This window comes from Rhinolophus sinicus, chromosome 12, assembly GCF_057876585.1.
Source record: "Rhinolophus sinicus isolate RSI-liver-muscle chromosome 12, RSI-T2T, whole genome shotgun sequence".
Taxonomy (NCBI): Eukaryota; Metazoa; Chordata; class Mammalia; order Chiroptera; family Rhinolophidae; genus Rhinolophus; species Rhinolophus sinicus.
The window spans coordinates 17158315-17165529 of NC_142512.1; the positions used below are offsets into that span (position 1 = coordinate 17158315).

The following is a 7215-nucleotide window of genomic DNA, read 5'->3' on the forward strand; positions in this document are numbered from 1 at the left end:
AGAGAATACAGCACAGAGCGAGGAAGGAACCCAACTGGCTGTATGACCCTGGGTAAATTCCAGCCCCTCGCTGGGCCTTTAATGTCTCACCTCCTGGATGTGATTAATACTCATTTATTCTTTCACTTTCCAGTATTTGTATCTCATTTCCTTTTCTTCTCTTATTGCATTGGCTATAATCGTCTTCATTTAACCAATATCTTTGAGAGTCTAGTAAGTGCCAAACCAGGTACTAGGCACTTAGATGCAATGGTGAATGTTACAGACACAGTTTCTGCCTCCGGAGATTCCCAATCTAAAGGGCAGCTTCATAATGACTTGCATGCACTGGGCTGCCCTGTAACTTTGCTGTCATTCAGACACAGCTCCCGTTCTGGAGGAGCACACAGACTGGATGCTGCAGATGAGAATTCAGGCAAATCTGGAGAGACCCACAAACACAAGGTCAATCAGGAGGCACAAGGTCACTGGCTCCTGAGGGGTTAAAGAGGACTTCTTGGAGAAGGCAGCATTTGAGCCTGGCTTTGAAGAGTGAGGAGAGTTTAGATAGGTAAAGATGGAAGAACAAGTTTTCCTGTACAGGTAACAGCGTGGGTAAAGCCAGGGAGGAAGGAAATCTTGGAGCGGGGATGGAGAAAACAGGTCAAAGTGACTGAAGTCTAAGGTGCTGAGTGGGCAGGGGCACCAGATAAGGCTGGCAAGCTGAGCAGTTGATCTTAATTGGGAAGACAATAGGAAGCTGTGGAAGGCACTTGAGCAGGAGAGTAGCAGCCTGGTTGTTTTAGGAAGAGGATCTGGTAGCAGCAGCAAGAGGAGGCAGGCCTGGAAGGAGCAGGCACACCCTCCCATGATACGCACCCCCCTTCCTGAAGTCCAGGGGTTGTCTCTGCCCACCGTTGGGAGGGAGAGGACAACTTCCTCTCTTCAGCCTGGCCGGGGAGATAAGGGGGCAAGGACAGGAAGTTGCCTCAAGGAGCTGAGGAGTGAGCAGCCTGGCCCAAGGCCCCAGCCCCCACCCCGTGCAGGGCGTTCCTGTAAAAGTAGATGCAAGGGCAAGGAGGCCAGGCCCCTGAAGCCAAAATGCAATGGTCCAGGTGTCTTGGGCCAGCGAAGAGGCCCTCAATGTCTGCTGTGTCCTGCTGCTGACAAGCCTCTACTTCCCCAGGCCCTTCCAGGCCAGTGTGCTCACTTCCCAGGAAGAGGCTCTGGGGTTTTCCTGCCTTACCTCAGTCATTCAGACACCCTTCCTGACACCTCCTGGGATCCAAGGTGAGTGGGGCCAGGTGCCTGCCCTCAAGTGTATCTACAGACAGGGGAGCAGCAGACAATGAACACTAGAGTGTGTGGGCTTCATGGGGTCATGTGTGCTGCGGGAGCCCTGATGGCTTTAGGGATGAGGGGTGGTATCCAGGCCTTAAGGACTAGTAGGGAAGAGCACTGGAAGACAGAGTTCCAAACTGAGGGAACAACATGAGCAAAGCTCTTCCCATTGTTTGCAGGGAACTAGCCATGGCCCCAGTGTGGCAACATGGAGGCAGGAAGTTGTGAGGATGAATGGCCGGCTGAGGAAGCTGGTTGCCCCATGAGGGGCATGGCTGACAGGAGGTAAGAGGGTGTGGGTCCCTATCTTAGAGGACAGGGAGAGGCGGGGGGTACAGGGTTGCAGGATGGCTCCAGGCCAGGTGGGGCCCCGGGTCCAGGAGGACTGGTGGAGGTGCATGGGGAACTTGCACAAGAGTCCCCAAGCCCGAAAAAAACAGAAATAAAAGACCTTAGTGGGGCGAGGTAGCAGACAAGAGTGTCTCTCACTCTGAACAGCTGGGATTCACGCTTCCCTGACCCCCTCTGGAAGGGGTTGTCAAAGTGGGCAGAGGTTGGGGCTAAGACAGTGGACTGCAGGGTCTTAGGGAGTCTGGGATACCTGTCCTCTGGGCACCCATGACCTTGGGGAAGAGGAAGGGAGATTCCCAGGTCTACAGGGCCATTTGCATTTCAAGTCAAACCCATTTACAAACCAAAGTGGGGTGGTGAGAGGGCAACCCCAGCCTCTCTGCCTTCTCTAAGGATGGACACTGCTTCAGCCACTCCCACTGACCTGATAGACAGGGAGACTGAGGTCCAGACATGGGCAGGCACCTCCAAGGCCTCACAGCCAAGTTGACTTTGCACAGGCTGTTCCCTCAGCCTGTAACACCTTTCTCTCCCCCATTTCTTCAGATTTCAGCAGAAGTGTCACTTCCTCCAGGAGCTCTCCCCTGATCCCCCTGACTGGGAGAAATCCCCCCTCCCTGCCATGTTCTCAAAGCCCCACTGGCCACCCTGCAGTCTGTCTCTACATGCGGTCATTTGGGATCCGTGACCTGCTCCCTTCTTGGGTGTGAGCTCAGCGAGAACAAGGACCATCTCTCCAGGGCTTGGCACTGTGCCTGGTGCATCCTGGGTCCTTGATAAGTACTTGGGAAGGCAAGTGGGAAGGAAGGGAAGGAAGGCAGGAAGAAATAAAGGAAGGGAAAGAGGAAGGAAGGAAGGGAAAGAGGAAAGAGAAGGGGGAGAGAGGTTGGGGGATGGAGGAAGCAAGCTGTGACAACAGGGTCAGAATCCAGTCCTGCTTCCAATCCTCCCGAACTCTGGCCTAGTACCTGTCCCCTGAACTATTGCTCAACACCCTTCCCCGGGGTAGAGATAGAGCCCCCAGGAGGCCAGGCTGCCCTAAGGTCACTCCCTGACCTTGGAGGAGACCTCCCTGGCCCTGGCTCTGGCCCAGGAGAGGCATCCCAATAGCTGGACGCTGAGGAAAGCCATCAGCACGTGGACAGGAAGCCTGGCCTGAGTTCCTGTTGAAGCTCTGCCTCGGCCTCCCTGTTTGAGTCCCATCCTGTCTCCGGTCCTCAGTTTCCTCTTGTCTACAAAGGAAAGGTAGGCCTTGATCTATGGCGCTTTGCTCAGAGCCAGTCAAAAGTATGCAGGGCAGAGCGTTGGGTACACAGGGTTGGGGTAGCCGAGGCAATGAGTTTCCAAAGTGGGAAGAAATTCTAGGGAGAGGAACTGGAAGAGCAGTCTAGGTCAGGGGAAGAGCATGAACAAAGCTTTTGAGATTAGTTTGCCTGGATAGGAGTAAGAGCCCGCGGGTAAAGGGCTGTGATTGCTGGATTGAAGAGCTTGGCCTTTATTCTGCTGATAATAGTGAGCTCAGGTGGGTTCTTGAGCAGAGGAGTGAAGTAAAGAAAGCACCAGCTCAGTCAGGCAATCTTGATATACAAAGGTAAGTCTGGGGGCTGGGAGGCCAGGGAGGAGGCTGTTGGAAAGTTCAGCTTGAGACAGAAGGTAGGGCCTGAGCTCGTAGGGCCTGAGCTGGGGCAGTGACATTAAGGCAGGAGCAGGGGTAATGGAGCGTGCAGGGACACCCTTCTCCACCCACGCAGCGCCCCACTGACCCTGTACTTCGGGAGGGGCTCCCAGACCACTAGGCTGCCGGGTACTTAGGAGCTTGGGCTTTGGAGTCACAGGAGCCTGGGTTTGAATCCCAGATGAGTGCCCGCGGGCAAGTCACCTCGGCCCTTGTAGCCTCTCAGAACATTGCTTCTTCTATGAAATGAGAACAGGCCAGGCTACATAATTTGCAGGCCCCAGGGCAAAATGAAAATTTCTAAAAGAAGGGATAAACGTGCCATGAAAGGCACTGAAATGCAAAGCTTTTCCTTCCTTCTGCAGTCTCTCCTTTATTGGTCGTGGTGTTTGTTTGTTTTAATTTGTTATTTAATCTTCTACGTAAAGAAAAATACAAAATTTAAATTATTATGGGGGGGGGTGCTGGGTAGCTCAGTTGGTTAGAGCATGGTGCTAAAAACACCAAGGTTGCCAGTTCGATCCCCGCATGAGCCAGGGATCCTTAAAAAAGGAGCACCCTCCTTAAAAAAGGAAATGTAAATTATTAGCATGAATTTTACATTCATCTTTATTTTGTGCTACACCCATTTTAAATGCAAAATTAAGAGTACTTCATTCATACGTGTCGTTGCTAAAATTACACAAATTGCATTTCATAGCTTGTGCATGCATGTATATTGTTTTGCCCAGAGCACTGGGAATTCTACACAAAACGTACTGAACTGTTTTAATTCACTTCTTGCTATATGCACATCCTACCCATGCTTTCTACTGTGGGCTCACTCACTGAGTCAGGAAGGACTGAAAGGAAAGGGAGCTCTGGGTTACCCTATCTTTCCATTTCCTTCTGGGGCATCCTTTTTAATGTAAATGGTTGGTGAAGGTAGGGAAATAATGTAAGAAAGCTATGGTAGGGTTCCATGATCCTTTGTGTTTCTTAGAACACGACTGCCTTCTTTCTGCATTTGAAACAGGTTCTGGTCCAAAGGGAAAGCATGGCCTCCCCGGGCTGTCAGCACCCCCACTTACTCAGCTGTACATGTAACACGCTTTCCCTTACACTCGATTTGAATCTCACTGAACTCGCACATATCATGAGTCCACCAGAATTCTGTGCTCATGAAACATCACAAATGCTCTATTTGAATGTGACAGCGTCTTACACACGTCCTCCCTGCTCACACACATGTTCCATTAATTTCACTTACAAAGTCCAAGTTCAGAGAGAAAATTAAGAATTTCAAGACAGTGATAGCAGAGCATTAAACCAAACGTAGGGCCCTTCTGACCTCCAAGCCCTGTGTGACTGCACAGTTTGCATGCCCATGAAGCTGGCCCTGCCAGAACTTATCCCAGCATTGTTCTGAGGAGTCAAAGAAATGACGCATGAAAAGAACTTAGCACAGGGCCTGGCACATGGTGAGTGCTTAACTCAGGTGGCCTGAAGCCAATCAGGGTGCTGGGGCCTGGCCCGAGTGCCAGCCAATGGGGCGGCAGGACAAGGCCCAGAGCAGGGACTTCTGGGAAACCTTCCTCTCTTGGCCCCATGTTCTCCACCTGCTTCGCTGGCTGCTTTTTCCCAATCTGTCCTGCAGATCCCTCTCCCATTCCAATAATAATAATAACAATAATAATTAACACCAGAAACCATTTATTGAACATGTACTACTTCTAGATACTTTGCTTTACCAACATTCATCAGTTAGTTCCCACAATAGTTAAGGGCCAACTCTTTCATTTTCAAATGGCAGAAAGCCAACCAAAAAGGGAATTTAGTGACTTACATAACTGACAAAACCAGGAATGGACCTATATTGGGTAGATGTCTTCAGAAATCTACGTTTCTCCATCTCTCTGCTTCTTTTTGTGGTAGCATCATTGGCGGCCAAATTCTACCCTCATGGTGGCAAGATGGCTGCCAACAGTATTGAGCTTACATTGCACCAGCTTCACCGCCACTGTACGGATAGAATATTTTTCCCAATACTCTAACAAAATTCTGAGTTGATGGCTCTGATTGGCTAACTTTTGGTAACATACTTATCTTGAACCAATCAATCTCTATGGCCAGGGAGTTTTATGCCCATCATTGGCTAGGAAAGGGTCATATATAGGCTCACCCCTGGACCTAGGAGATGGGATCAGTTCTGTGGGAACAATAAGGATGGAGGGAAGGGCAGGGAAGGTTCTCATAAAGAAAACCAAGCAAGGAGGATGGATGCTGGCTGTGAGACCAGCTTCATCAACCCTAGGAGAGGTTGATTATCTCTGTTGAAGGCTAAGACTACCTGTTCATCAGCTCTGGTTCCTTTTCCTTTTGAGCACAGCTAGACTACATTTCCCAGCTTCCTTTGCAGTTAGATGTGGCCATGTGACTAATTTCTAACCAATGGAATTTGAGAAGAAATGATGTCATCACCTCCTGGACTGGTTCCTATAACAGTTGCTACCCTCCATGCTCTTTCTTCTTTCACTGGCTTGATGTATACAAGTATGCTGACCTTGGAACCATATTGAAGATAGCAGAGCCACAAAACAAAAGGAACCTGGGTCTCAGTATTACCATTCCACCAAACAGAACACCTGCTTTGGGCTCTTCATGACGGAGAAATAAACTTCTATGATGCTCCAGTCCTTACACATTCTGGGGTGACTTTGTTACAGCAGTTGGCTTACCATAACTAATTACAGGTGAGCAAGGTGAGGCTTAGAGGAATGATGTGCCCTGCCCAAAGCCACTCAGCCTATAAGAGGCCAAGCCCAGATTGAAAACTAGGTCTGTCTGAATCTTTCCAGTCACAACCCTTTGGCTGCAAAAGACAGAAACCTGTTCGAATTGTAACAAATAAAGGCAGGTCTATGGGAAGGGCACAGAATTACACCTTATGGAATCTGGGGGAGCCAAGGGCAGAAGTACAGTAGAGGCTCTTAAGGCACTTGGGCGACATTAGGGAGTCACTGTCTCTGCCTCTCTGCCACCACATAGTACCTTGTCTCAATTTTATCTTGCCCATGTTTCACATGGACTTGGTTTTCCTCTCTGCTCTCCCACTTCTGTACTTCAGATGATGTTAACTCTGGTGCTCTAACTCTGTTCTAAGCACCCGTGGCCCTCCAGGTATTACTCTGCCTCAATACTTAAACTCAAGAGAGAATTTGATTGGCTCAGCTCACCTGTCTATGGCTGAGCAGCTCCTGTGTAAGGGCACTCCCCTTTCCATTCAGCTGTGGTGGAGGATTCCATGGGCAGCTCAGGCTGCCTCCCAGCCTTTCCTCTTCAGCCCCAAACACACAGCTGCCCTTAGACACCTCTCCTAGGCCCCTCACACTCCATTTTTTCCCATATGCACTTCTTGACTCCTCTTCCCACCTCAACCTGCTGTTCCCTACCTCACAGTAGAACCTCTCACCTACCCAGCTACTGAAGCCAGAAGCTCAGGAGTTAGCTGTGACTCTTCACTTTCTTTCATCCCTGCATCTAATCCATTACCAGGTCTTGTCTATCACAGCCCCACTCTGCCTTGGTCCCGAGCTCCTTATTTTTCTTCAGAACAATCAGTTGATTGTAAGGTCTTTTCAGCCTCTGTTCTCCCCTTCAATTCCTTTCCCACACCAGCTTTCAGCAGGAGGTTTTCTAGCAGGCAAATTTCTTCATTGCTTAAAAAGTCTTCAGTACAAAATCCAGGCTGTCACTGGGCAATCAAGTCAATGCTCTAGCCCTGACTCTGTAATCTATCCTCCTGATCATTGTGTTCATGCTCCTTATGATCCAGCCGTGCTGAGGGACTGAATCACTGTCCCTGGCACACAGCTGAGGTTTTCCATCTT

General features: G+C 49.8%; 1 long non-coding RNA gene across 1 annotated transcript; it reads left to right on the forward strand.

The window, feature by feature from the left end:
- The first annotated feature begins 1040 nt into the window (after positions 1-1040).
- Positions 1041-2349, forward strand: LOC141569014 (uncharacterized). Its single transcript, XR_012492407.2, has 3 exons — positions 1041-1269; positions 1500-1605; positions 2218-2349. It is a non-coding gene; the product is annotated as an uncharacterized LOC141569014 (long non-coding RNA).
- The last annotated feature ends 4866 nt before the right edge of the window (positions 2350-7215 follow it).